The 14,269-nt window shown below is 40.6% G+C and overlaps 1 long non-coding RNA gene across 4 annotated transcripts; it reads right to left on the bottom strand.

Annotated features, from left to right (window-relative positions):
- Nucleotides 1–587: 587 nt before the first annotated feature.
- Nucleotides 588–12,848, bottom strand: LOC308410812. 4 transcript variants are annotated; one of them, XR_013974259.1, is made up of 7 exons: nt 12,795–12,848; nt 12,232–12,376; nt 5,510–5,588; nt 3,372–3,463; nt 2,488–2,645; nt 2,005–2,062; nt 588–1,061 (listed from the first exon to the last, which is right to left on the bottom strand). It is a non-coding gene; the product is annotated as an uncharacterized lncRNA (long non-coding RNA). The 4 variants fall into 4 exon arrangements; XR_013974260.1 differs by lacking the exons at nt 12,232–12,376; nt 12,795–12,848 and having other exon boundaries at nt 2,005–2,059; nt 5,510–6,062; XR_013974261.1 differs by lacking the exons at nt 12,232–12,376; nt 12,795–12,848 and having other exon boundaries at nt 588–1,058; nt 5,510–6,061.
- Between the last annotated feature and the right edge of the window lie 1,421 nt (nt 12,849–14,269).

A 14,269-nucleotide genomic window follows, 5' to 3' on the forward strand; every position in this document is an offset into this window, starting at 1 on the left:
TATGTGTGTGTGTGCGTGTCATGAACGGCTATAAAAGGCCTATAATTAAAGAACAAAGCGGGGTTTGAGTTCGAGTTGCGGCAGACTGTCACTACTTGTAAATGGAACGCAGCCTCCCTACGGCGGACAGCTAATAACAGGAATCGGACGCGGTCCACCCAAGTCCACAGCAACCACCATAGCAACCGCCTAGCATGACCTTAAAAACATATTCTGTCTTCATAACTATCAAAAACGTGAAATGATTTGCAAAGTGTTTAAGTGTTACAGCTGCAGAGAGCTATGGCGGTATCTTTGGAAGCTGTTAACATAGCTAATAATATACGATGTAACCATGGAGACAGTCAGTCACGTGAGCTAGCGGTGCACGTTTACTACAGTGAATAAGGTGATTGCGTCCACACGCTGCAGAGGGTAAAGACATTACTTCAATATTGTTTTATATTGATATATATTTGCCTTCTGTTGACCATCACCTCAGGTTCACCATCACAGTTTCAGCAGACAGATGCACACTGTCTAAATATGAACACATTCAAAAACTCATGTCTCAGAAATAAGCACAGCTGTTCATGTTTGTCATTAGAGTTTTATTTGTAAGAAAATTATGAGCTTCATATTGTGCATTAAATAAAAGAACATTTCACAACTCTGAGTCAACAGAAACAGGTAACAGAAATGTCTCTAATGTAGACGTGTACAGTGTAGTGTAAGCATTAAAAGATCATAAAGGAAACACTAACATTCATGTGAAACTAATTGTAATAAAAAAAATGAACAGGTGCTTTATAGATGTAAAAGAAAGAATCTGAAAACAACACTTTTTTGGTCTAAGTGATCAAAGTAGAAAACAGAACTGATGTTCAAGAACAAACCGTAGCTGCACTAATATTACACATCTCCATTGTTGTGGTGAACAGACATGTTGCTTTTAAAACCACATGCAGTGTGTGACCGTGACTGTTCACTGAGACCATGAACGCCACTTTGCTGAAGCCTTCGCCTTCTTCTTCTTCTTCTTCTAAATTGGAAGCAGAAGGAGCATGAGCTGCTTTGATCTACTGAAATGAAAAAGCAGAACATCTGAGCTGAAACCAGTCAGCTGAAATCATTAAGACAGGAACAAATTCAATGCAGTGTCTCAGGTGGCTTAGCCTGTTACAACTGTTGATACAAGCTAAATACGGTTAACACACAGTGTCAGGGAGCTCCAGTGTGGGAACTAGTGGCTTTAGGGCTTTAGGTTTGTAGTCATTTAACTTTCATCCATTCATTCATTTAATTCAGGAGGAAGAAATGTCAGGTTGATGCAGGCTGGTTACATGCATTTGGTCCCATGCTGTCTTTAACTAAATGACTTGGTTCACTTTATGGCTGGGCTGTATGTGGGGTTATATCATGTTATTTGGGCAGGAGTACCTGTCCCCTGTTAGACTTAGAAAGCTTCTCCATAAGTAGAGTTTCTAACTCTTCTAGCACATCTGTGGCTGACAGCTTTTTGGTGGCTCTTTTTACCCCACACTGGTTGTGAGTGTGTAAATAGCCCCACTAGTTCTTTTGGGTTGCAGTTAACTTGGGAGGAAGGGGTGGGTCTGCCATGACTAGATGAATAACAATTATCTGGGATACATAAATTTCATAATGCATGCATATATCTCTATAAACCTGCCTGAGGGCTGCCATTTTTACATTCAGTTATTTCTCTGCTGGATCTAAATAATGAATGTGTTACAGTTAAACTGACACTGATCAGTGTAAATGGCTCATTGGGACACAGAAACCTTTAAATTAAACCTGATATCGAGTGTCAAACAATATCAAAGCTGTAAAGCTGTTTACAGTCAGAATTTATAAAACTATGATTGTAAATAAATTCAAACAAGTGAGCTTTTCTCTTTGTGCTGAACATCAACACTGTGACTTCTTAGACTGTAAGCTTTACTTTAGCACAACCAGTTGTAGAAGCCGTCACTCCAAATGTCTTTGATAACAAGAAAAAAATACCTTTTCAGTCCACGGCCTGAAGTTCTTCTCCGACATCTTCTGCCATCGGCTTTGTCTGCTGGTTTGAAGACAATAAACCACAACAAGATGATTTAGTCACTTTGTCTGCATCATGCAGCTCGAATGTGTCGTGTAACGATGTTGAATAGCCGTCGTTATCCCTCTGCTGCGTCAGTAGGATTGTACTGTACAGCATCTCATTGATATGTGAGGAATGCTAATGTAACACGATAACAGACTTACATCATTAAAACATAAAGGGCAGGAGATATTTAGATATTTTTATATTTATATTACATTTTATAGCTGACGGATATTACTAAATAGATAGAATTTACTAAATAGCTGGATGAACATGAAAAATATGTCTATAATAACAAATGACCATGAGAGCCAGTAGAATTAATTCAACTGGACACTCGAAAGACGTCCTTAAATGCTCTTTAAGTGGCAGAACAGATGAACAAACAGTTAATTGCTTACTTGAGATGAAATCTGCTCAGCTACTTTGAAAACAGCTTCTAACTGGTTCCTCCTTTAACAGGATGACTGCTCAGGGGTAAGGCCATCATGCAGTCCAGCAACCTTTATGGTTCTGCTTTGATTCACCAGGAACTATTAGGGAAACCTTCCAGCGCCTCCTGTGAAAGACACAGACATAAACACACAAACATTTATTAACATGTTCCACAGTCTTCCAGTTTGATTTTCTCATCCTGTGGACAACAACGTACATGGATGCAGGTTTATTGTTAACTTTTGTAAGGTTTATTTAGTGAACATATCCAGCTGCAGCTCCACTGTGATCCTGAGCTGGATAAGCACTTAAGAAAATGTGTCAATAAATGGACAAACATCAACTTACTATATTTATCCAAACAGACGGGACCAATAATGCTTCACTGAGTCAGAGACTTTAATGTCTCTTCTATGTAAGAATGTCTCGTGCTGATATACCAGCAAACTTGACAACAAAGGTTTTTCAGACTACATGTAGCTGTCCTCTATGTCAGCTCACACATTTACATTTATGTCACACTTATTTCTGCTTTCCCATTTTATAATTATTACTTACATTTTGATTAGATACCTTGAGTTTGTAAATGATCAGATTACATAATTGGAATACAATGTATCCAATTCAGGGTTGCGGGAGGATGAAGCCTATCCCAGCTGATACAGGACAAAGACAGGCTGCCAGTTTATCGCAGGGCTAACACAATATGTGTAACAGAAAATACACTTAAATGTTTGATATTTCTTATAATAATCATAATTATGACTATTATTTAAAGGTTTCTTTAAATAATACATTTTGATTTTTTATAACCTCTAAAATATAAACCTGAGCTGTTTCAGATTCTGACCTCTGACCTCACTGCAGCTCCCTCTTGGAAGTACGTCTGCTTCTTGTCTACCCCCAGTGTTGACCGCCTGCCCTTGATATCACGTACTGTACCTGAGGAACAAAAAAGGACAAACACTTGCCTTCATTTAAGAAGTACATTCATACAGAGGTAATCTATGGAAACACACTAGTTCACCCTTTGGGAGAAATCAGTTCCTGTGAAACATTTCTGTAAATGAACATCATGTGGAGAATGAATGAAATGAGTTCTTCAGGTGACTCAGCAGTCCCACACTGACAAATGAAATCTAGTTAAACTATTAAGCATATTTGCTCTTCTGAAATCTGTGTTAAACAACAACAAACATAAATTAGTAACAAAAATACAGCTGAGTAGAGGCTTTACAAACCACCAGCAGCCATAATGCTAAATTTTAATCTTCAAATGTTTCTGAGCCGTCTTCAACCTGCTTTTAACACATTAAAGTCCCACAGTCAATGCAGCCTGACTCAATCCTAAATGTTCAGCACACAGAGACACAGAGGTGCCGTTTAAAGTTTAGTGTTAACCTGAGTCACTGATCATTTGCAGTATTACAGAGTCTGGCAGTCTTTGCATGATGTCCACGTCACTGTAAGTTTCTAGCTGACTCTCAGGTGTGACAGGTGTGCCAGCAGGTAGTGATGGGACGTTCTGTATCGAGGCTTCGGAGCGTGTGTCGAGTAATGAGGGGGCGTTTCCGCGAAGCGCGTATCGAGGCTTGCTTCATTTATGGGAGGAGCTGAAAATGATGACGTCCGAAGCCTCGCTGCCCGGCTGTACCACGTGACTGGTTCATGAAGCGGTTCGAATTTTTTCCGCGAGCTATGAGAGCGATATAAACCCCTCAGACTTCATTCAAAATGTGGGTGTTTGATGAAGAGTTGCGGTTAGTGAGAGTTTGGAGACAGTTTGGAGGTTTATGAGAGTGAGGAGAGAAAGTCAGGAGAGAATGGAGCCAGCTAAGAAGAGGAGGATGTCCTCCCCTGTGTGGGAACATTTTGATCTTATTCCTCCCAACAAGGTATGTGAATTTCCACAGAAGATGGATTTTCATAATACTGATGGTGCAATAAAACCTATGTTAGGCTGTCTGTACTTTTGTACAAGGTGAGGTGTTTGCTATGTGCCAGGGAGCTGGGATATAACAACAACACCTCATCCATGCTTAGGCACTACAGAGCTATGCATGAGAATAAGGGGAACACCGATTGTGGAGCAAGACCAGGTGAGCCATCAAATGCCATGATACTATAGCATGCTGTAATGTTACTAAATGATATAACAATATCATACAATGCAATAAGTGACGTGTGTGATATTTAAATTTGTGCTTTGTTTTTATTGTCTTTCCATACTGCCAGCATAAATATACACAGTATACTGCATCACTACAATATAGATGTTTTACACACTCCTTTTGTTGTTGACATTTACAGGCTGTGTGCAAAATGCCACACTCTTCAAATTCATACCAGCTATTATTTTTACGTCCAGTAGGTGTCCTGCTAGAGCAAATGAAGCTTCATGAAGCTTCGCGTTGGGGTGAACCAATTGGATGAAAAGCTTCAGTGCTTCATGGGGCTTCATCTGCCCATCACTACCAGCAGGAAAGAGTAATAATAACCTGCATCCTGAGGTTTGTCATGCAGGATTAAAGGAGCCAGGCTTTGTTCACACAGCTAGGATTGTATTTTACACTGACCCTGGGTCAGTATAAGTATCATACAGTTTAAACGAAGCACTGAAACTTGCACATATTTATTATAGATGCACTGAAGCTAATCGAGATATTTGCTGTCAGTCTGTGGCTGCGATTAATCACTTTACTGAAAACTTTATTAACTAGTAACTTCATCAGTCATGACAGAAGCTAATATTTCTGTGCTAACATCGTTTAAACAGGAACAGCTTTACTCCAATATAGGCTAACGTTTACACCGTAACTTTAAGCTAGCACCATAAAGACGGTAAAACACGTAATAACATCTACAAATGCATCTTACAGCTGTTATATTAGCACTCGGTGTATTACTAACATTACCACATTAACATTACTGACACTCGCAGACTTTTAATAGTCATTCTATAAATGCTGTCCGTTTAAATGGTCTTACCTGTAAACACTGCATATCCACCGGATTCCAGCCAGAGTGAATTCTGGAGTCTTCCACGCTCCTGTTAGTGATCCTCCATCTGGATGGATGAGAACAACCTTCTGAACAATCTAGCAGGAGATGGCCCATATCTATGGGACTGGTTTGTGCTAATAACGCCCATTGTATGGACTGATAACAGCCGAAGCGGGTGAATAAAGTCACCCAGTAGCTAGCTGTGCCATTACCCAGCATACATCACTCCCTCCGTAAATGCAATAAACCATACAAAAGTATTGTTCTACCTGTTTTTCAGGTAGTTGTTTACATTATATAATTTATTGTGTTCTGTATACGTCACTACAATGTGATTTGGAAAATGTCTAAATATACCGACAAAAGGCACTTCCGCGGACCCTTCACGTCAATTCCCGACGCGAGAGGGGTACCCTGTGCGTCCATAAGTGCAGCAGAGGGAGCCTGACCATGCGTCACACGTTTGACGAGTTGGGAGTGAGAACGTGTTCGGAAAATAAGTATTTGGTCACCTCAAACAAGGAAAATCTCTGCTCTCACAGACCTGTAACGTCTTCTGTAAGAAGCTTTTCTGTCCCCCACTCGTTACCTGTATGAATGGCACGTGTTTGAACTCATCATCTGTATAAAAGACACCTGTCCACAGCCGCAAACAGTCAGACTCCAAACTCCGCCATGGCCAAGACCAAAGAGCTTTCGAAAAACACCAGGAAAAGTATTGTAGGCCTGCACCAGACTGGGAAGAGTGAATCTACAATAGGCAAGCAGCTTGGTGTGAAAAAAATCAACTGTGGGAGCAATCATCAGAAAATGGAAGACATACAAGACCACTGATAATCTCCCTCGATCTGGGGCTCCACGCAAGATCTCATCCCGTGGGGTCAAAATGATCATGAGAACGGTGAGCAAAGGTCCCAGAACCACACGGGGGGACCTGGTGAATGACCTGCAGAGAGCTGGGACCAAAGTAACAAAGGTCACCATCAGTAACACACTACAACGGCAGGGAATCAAATCCCGCAGTGCCAGACGTGTTCCGCTGCTGAAGCCAGCGCATGTCCAGGCCCGTCTGAAGTTTGCCAGAGAGCACATGGATGATACAGCAGAGGATTGGGAGAATGTCATGTGGTCAGATGAAACCAAAGTAGAACTTTTTGGTATAAACTCAACTCGTCGTGTTTGGAGGAAGAAGAATACTGAGTTGCATCCCAAGAACACCATACCTACTGTGAAGCATGGGGGTGGAAACATCATGCTATGGGGCTGTTTTTCTGCCAAGGGGACAGGACGACTGATCCGTGTTAAGGACAGAATGAATGGGGCCATGTATCGTGAGATTTTGAGCCAGAACCTCCTTCCATCAGTGAGAACTTTGAAGATGAAACGAGGCTGGGTCTTCCAACATGACAATGATCCAAAACACACCGCTCGGGCAACAAAGGAGTGGCTCCGTAAGAAGCATTTGAAAGTCCTGGAGTGGCCTAGCCAGTCTCCAGACCTCAACCCCATAGAAAATCTGTGGCGGGAGTTGAAAGTCCGTGTTGCTCGGCGACAGCCCCAAAACATCACTGCTCTCGAGAAGATCTGCATGGAGGAATGGGCCAAAATACCAGCTACTGTGTGTGCAAACCTGGTAAAGACCGATAGTAAACGTTTGACCTCTGTTATTGCCAACAAAGGTTATGTTACAAAGTATTGAGTTGTATTTTTGTTATTGACCAAATACTTATTTTCCACCCTGATTTACGAATAAATTCTTTACAAATCCTACCATGTGGATTCATGGATTTTTTTTTCACATTCTGTCTCTCACAGTTGAAGTGTACCTCTGGTGCAAATTACTGACCTCTGTCATCATTTTAGGTGGGGGAACTTGCACAATCGGTGGCTGACTAAATACTTTTTTGCCCCACTGTATAAAGTCAAGCACCTATGTGTGCAGACTGCTTCTACAAACATTTATTAAAGATGGGTTGCTCTCAGGAGATCGATGAGCTTCAGCTCAGCGTGGTACTGTCACAGGTCCAGTCATTAAATTTCTTCACTGCTAAATATTCCATGATCAGCTATTAGTGGTATTACAACAAAGTGGAAGCGATTGGCGATGACAGTAACTCAGCCACAAAGTGGTAGGTCACATAAAAAGGTCAGCATACACTGAAGCACAGAACGCACAGAGGCCAGAGGCTTTCTGAGTCAAGTGTGACATACTGACAACCTTCATGTGGCCTTCAGATTAGCTGAAGACCAGTGTGTAGAGAGCTTCATGGAATGGGTTTCTATGGCCGAGCAGATGCATCCAAGCACAATTCAAAGCATCGGATGCAGTTTTGTAAAGCACGCCACCACTGGACTCTAGAGACGTGTTCTCTGGAGCTACAAATCATGCTTCATTGTCTGCCAATCTGATGGACAAGTCTGGATTTGGTTATTGCCAGGGGAATGGCACTTGTGTAACTGCATTGTGCCAAGTATAAAGTTTGGTGGAGTGGGGATTATGGTGTGGGGCTGTCTGTCAAGGCTGGGCTCCTTAGTTCCAGTGAAACTTTATGTAAACACCAGTGCACAAAGCAAGTTCCATAAGAACATGGATGAGTGGGTTTGCTGTGGTAGAACTTGACTGGCCTGCCCAGACTCTTGATCTCAGCCTGATATAACACACAGTCTGCGATGAGTTAGCGCGTTGACTGCGAACCACTCCTTCTCATCCAACATCAGCGTCTGATCTCACAAATATGCTTCTGGAAAAACGCTCAGAAATTTCCATAATCACAAGGGAGGGCCGACATCATATTAACCCTATGGGTTGAGAACGGGATGTGACTCAAGTTCGTATGCGTGTGAAGGCTGATGAGCGAATGCTTTTTGGCAATACAATGAATGTCACATTGGAGACAGAGACGCACATGATTCACTGAGCATTTCTTCTTCACTCATCTCTTTTCACTCTGTTTATACACCTGTTACTGAGTAGAAGCAGTTTTAATGTTTTATTCTGTCTTTTATTGGTTTGGTTTTATAAACATGGTTTATCCATGTTTGTATGTATTTTAATTTAATTGATTTTATTTAAAGTTTTTATTTTACTTCCTACCCACGTCATAATCAAAGCACACTGCATAAAAAGAGGTAAGTCAACAGAAGTCACAGAGCCCAGGCAGTCAGCAGAGGAGTCGCAGAGCATGCACAGAAGTGGCACAAGCATGAAGACCGCAGAGCTTCAGCAGAGCAGCAGGCTGGAGAAGCCAGACAGATGCCAAGGAGATTGGCCCTGGAAGTGTCTGCAGAACTGGTGTTGGATATGGTGGAGGAGTTGTATGGAGTAAGGCCTTTCTCAGTGAGATGCAACCAATGAAAATGAGGGATTTCTGTGATAGTTGGTGCTAGAACATCTATTTCAAGACTGTTGCACGTGTCATACATTTTATATACGTGTGGGACTTTTAGCTTGGTTTTGGTTTTAGTTTTTTTATTGTAAATAAATGTTATCTGCTACTCTTGACTTTTGTACTCCTTGGCCATGACCGCTATTTATTTTATTTATTTATTTGTTTTTAGCTGCTCTCCACCTGATCAAAAAGGACTTCCCTCTTCCTTCTCCTTTTCCCCCATTGCCCACCACTATTGTATTTAATCATTAGCAATTAAATCAGTTAGACTCCAGCTCTATTGTGTGTCCTTTGTCCCGTGTCTCTTCGTTCTGATTGCCGGGGCTTCTTTCTATTATTGGAGGGTATTTCTTTACCCTAAAATGTAAAGTGCCTTGAGATGACTATTGTTGTGAATTGGCGCTATATAGATAAAACTGAATTGAGCACAACAATAGTCTCAATTGAACATTTCTATAAGACCCTTGTGCTTTTAATTAGAAGGCATGATAATCATCGAATAAATAACCTTAATCAGCAAATCACTGTGCGGGTCTGAGGAAGATCATTTCTAGTCCAACAAGTCTTTGCTGATACTTCAAATCAGACATTTTAGACCTCTCTATTGTTACGAACTGAAAATATAAGTTCATTTGACCATTTATCAAAATATATTTAATTTATAGTTGAATGATGAATATTATTGAAGGTCTAGCCTCTCAGCTTTGATGTGAAGAGAAACAGCAGGGAAATTTCAAGCCTCAGTGTTTGAAGGAAACTGGATATATAAACATGAATAAGATATCAATTTGTCAAGAATACTTTGCAGGCAGTGGCCATCCTGAGTCCTGACTTAACATCCAATCCCAAAAGACTGTGCTTCCCACCTGGCTACTCTTTTCCAGGGCTTTTCCTGAAGATGTGTTTCAGTCTTCAGCCCCATTGGGTTTGAGATCTGGTGAGTTGCTCACCCAGGTAAAAATAATAAACCTGCTTTCCAATTTGGGTCATTGTCCTTCTGTGCTGTGCCATCCAGAGAACTTTTCAGAATCTGAGCAAACAGTAAAATTTTTTCAGAGTTCATGTGGCTGTTTCTGTCTTTTGTCCCATTCTCCGAAACACTGGTGACTCAGCCCATGCATCAAGCATCACACCAATGCACTGGGTTTTACAGGCTCTGTCCTGGGCTTTTCATCATTTATCACATTATTTTAAAATACATGACTGTGTACAAAAATAGTTTTAATTCTTCAAGGGCTAATGTAATATATTTTGTTCAGTGCCTTAAATGAAAAAGTGAAAGTCTTCCCTCTAATCCCATATAAAACAACTGTGACTTGAATACACTTTGGTACAAAACTTAAAATGAAAGTTGCATCCAAGAATATATGGAGCTGTCTATATTTAATCTCAGCTCGCTGCCAAGATTCAGAAATAGTGAATTCCCTCAGACCCACATGATCAATTTCAGAGTAACATTAAACATTAAAAGACAGAGAAGCAAGAAGCCACTTACCAGAACACTTGGCTTAATGCTCCTCTGGGAAATCAGGGTTATGGTCACTGCAATTGTTTCATCATGATCGTGATTGAATGATTATGTCTTTTTTTTCATCTGCGTGGGTCCAGTATTTTATAAATGTTAAAACACCTCGTTGATTACACTCAGTTTGCCTAGAGGTGAGTAATATTTTCCTCATTCTCTGTGGTCTGGTTCTTGTTCATCATTACACGGCCAGCATTTATGTATTTCATTCATTATTATACTGAATATATAAGACTTGACCTCATTGTACTAGGAAAATGGGAAGAAGTGCATATTGAAACATGTGCAAACATAGATGGAAATAAGGCATAATATACAGTAAGGCCGTATATGAGGCAAAACAGAGTTTGTACAGTTCTAATAAGCTCAAACATTAATGTTTCATATGACAACATTTTTTTTCTTCAGCACAGCCTGAACTGTATTAGGTGAGCTTTCATTAAATAGTCTTCAGGAAAAGTTAAAAACAAAACATGAACCTACTTTTCTGTGTGCATAATTTTAAATTGGACAGCACCACTGACTGAAATGCAGACCCAAACCGTGACAGAGCCCCACCGTGTTTTACAGATGGCTGCAGACGCTCGCTGTTGTACCGCTCTTCTGATGTCTGCCTTGCATAATTAAAAAGACTTAAACTAAAATTTTCAACTTTGGGTTTGTCTCCTTATCAGACCCGTTGCTACAGATTTACAGTGCTGTTGTTGAAAAATCTGGCATAATTCAAACTCTGCTCCTTATTTCCCTTCCCTTAAAAAAGCTTCTAGGTCAATGTGAGGCTGTGTCAGGCAGGAGGTGGACTCAAATGCAGGACTCAGACACAAAAGGTGAACTCAAGGCAGCAGCTTTATTGCTGGGAAAAATAACTAAAACATAAGCACAAAAACAAACTAAAATCCTCAACGTGAAAAACAGGAAAAGAACATTGTGAAAGTAGAAACATGGAACGCAAAGAGACTTATACACATAAGGAAGCACAACGCAACACAGAGCAAGGAAAACACAGGGCTTAAATACACACTGGAGCAATCAGGGAATGGGAGACAGGAGGGAAACACAGCTGGGAGAAATCAGAGCTAACAAGACAAGGGGAAGCAAAACCAGATACACTGCACACAGGAGTGGGATTACCAACATAAAACAGGAAGCACACAACAGGCACAGAGACAGACTAGACACTGAACATAGAGACCTGACTGACTGGGGAGACAGAGGGAACAAGGAGACGAGACATGACACAACAAAGAACATGAGAAAGGCAAAAATAAGAGAAACCAAAATCCTAGCACTAAATATATAAACTAAACCATTACAAAACACTGGGTCACACATCCAGTACCATGACATTCTTGACAGCCACAGATGCTTTTTTATGACTCCCACTTCTTCTTTTGTCCCCCATGTGTCCAGTATCCTCAAATTTATTAAGCACATGTAACCACTGACTCATTTTAAATAGTTTAGGACAGCCAAACTACGGACCAGTTGCTAGGTTCGGCAGGGCTACAATAGAAAGCGAGGCGAATGCAGAATGAAATGGCTGGAGACAGGAATTTGAGCAGCAACAGTTATTATTTTGCACAAAAATGAAATAAACAAGACACAAATTCCACATTGACAGTAGTAGTGATAATAACCATAACAATAAGAAGAAGAAGCCGGCAAAACAAAAATAACCCCAAAAATAGTCGTTTGAGCTCAATATTCAATTGTCTTTTTGTCTTTGGTCATTTGTCAAGTCAAAAATTCTTAGTCTAGTTCTTGTTCTCTTTCGTTTGTGGTTTGTGTGTTACCACTTGGGAGTCTCCGTCGAGGAAGAAGAGTAAGTTCCTCTGCAAAGTTCAGTCTGGGCTCAGGCTCGCCATCTCCATCCGGAGAGAATCCATTGGAATCCAAAATCTTAGTTCCTTCCACACGGACAAGGGAAAAAAACCTAGCCTGCACAACAATATTAACATTATTGTACACAGCCAGCTCCGTTTCTTCTCTTGTATCACAGCTATAGCTTTAGTTCTTTATCTCTTTTCACATTTCTTTCACATTACCACAGTAATACATTACATGCATGCTTTGAATATATCTCTCGTTATACATGAAATTATTTTAACCATGTAAAACAACAAATGAATTTCTTGTTCTCTTTTTAACCATGAAATTATGATTAATAGGTATAACCAGCAAGATAATACATTTTTCCAATCATCCTTCGAGTATGCTAAACAAATCCTACCACAACAGCATTTCAACCGTTTTTAAACAGCAAATTACCACTCGCGAATCGGTATGAACAGAAGAAACAACTTTTAGCAACAGACTAACACATTATTAACTTTTCAAACCCATGGGCTAAACTCACCAAAATGTTAGAAAATTCCGCACGAGCTATCCGTGACCTGTCTCATCTATTTCCACGTGCAAAAAGATCTAGCTCATGTGAAATGATGGTCTGGTGTTTCGGAAGACGGGGCTAAAACCACCTTCAACCAATGAAAAAGGCATTTATCCCTTGTGATCCAGCAACAGAAAAATAAAGTTTGCTAGAGGATCACACTTCCTTTTTTCAAAATAAATGTTTCTTTTCAAAATAAAATAATGAAAATACATTTATACAATCAAAACGAAAACAAGAAAAAAATAACAAAAGGTAGTTTTCTCTACTGGGTTACACTCTCCCCAGCTAAATGTCATGCACGTCTCGTTGCATGTGTAGCCAGTACTGTCCCTCCGTACTGTTTAGGGACTCAGAAAAGGCTATGCTCAAACCCTGGAAAAGTGATTTCACAACAGTAACTAGAGGGTTTCCTAAATCAGGATAATCAAGTCTTTTAGGTGGATGTCTGATTCTTGTTGACTGTCTTACTGGTTGAGTTGTAATGGGATCACAACTGTCCATCTCATCAGGTGAGTTAACAGGCTGGTTTCCTGGTTCTTTAACCAAATCCTCAGGTGATTCATCCAATACGGTTCCCGTTCCATTGTCCACAGGATCGTCAATTCCAATCTCATCTCCATCTGGTAAGTTTTCAACAAGCACATGATTGGTAAGTTCGTCTTTGCTTGCATCTTTATCCATATTCAGCTCCTTGTTGCTAGCAATTTCAGAAAGGTCACAATCAGGTAAGTTTGTAATGTCTGGTTCATGAGAAGGTTTTGGATATTCATGTACAGTAGTAAATCTGGTTATTTCTTCACATGGGGAATCATCAACCCATTGAATGAAAAGTTCATTGTCAAGTTCCATTGATTCTTCATCCTCATTGCTTTCTGTGACAACAGTTTGACGCGTTTTAGGACGGTGAACCTGCTGTGGCTCAGATGTGTCTGCGGTGGCAACCGGGAGGAAACTGCAGGGAAGCAACAGGTCTCTGTGTAAAGTTCGGGAGGGACCTTGCTTGGACTCGGGTTTAACAGTATAAACGGGTAGGTCGCCTGCACGTTTGACTACCACATGGATGTCTGCCTCCCATTTATCAGCAAGTTTATGCTTGCCACGCAGCCGCACGTTTCTAACTAAAACCCGGTCCCCAGGTTCAAGTTCTGAAACAGTTATTTTGCGATCAAATCTGGCCTTATTCTTGTCTGCCACTTTTTGTGCGGTTTGAGAAGCTAACCTATAGCTTTCCTCTAGCCGTTTCTTGAGACTTTCAGCATATTGCTGAGAGGAAGTCCATATGCAAGATCAACAGCTAATCTGGGTTTTCTGCCAAACATCAACTCGTAGGGTGTAAACCCTGTTGCATCACTACGGGTGCAATTGTACGCATGTACTAATGGCATAACATAGTCTTTCCAGTGAGACTTTTGTTTGGATTCCAGTGTTCCTAACATACT

The sequence above is a fragment of the Rhamphochromis sp. 'chilingali' genome, assembly GCF_963969265.1.
Source record: "Rhamphochromis sp. 'chilingali' genome assembly, chromosome: 15".
Classification (NCBI taxonomy): domain Eukaryota; kingdom Metazoa; phylum Chordata; class Actinopteri; order Cichliformes; family Cichlidae; genus Rhamphochromis; species Rhamphochromis sp. 'chilingali'.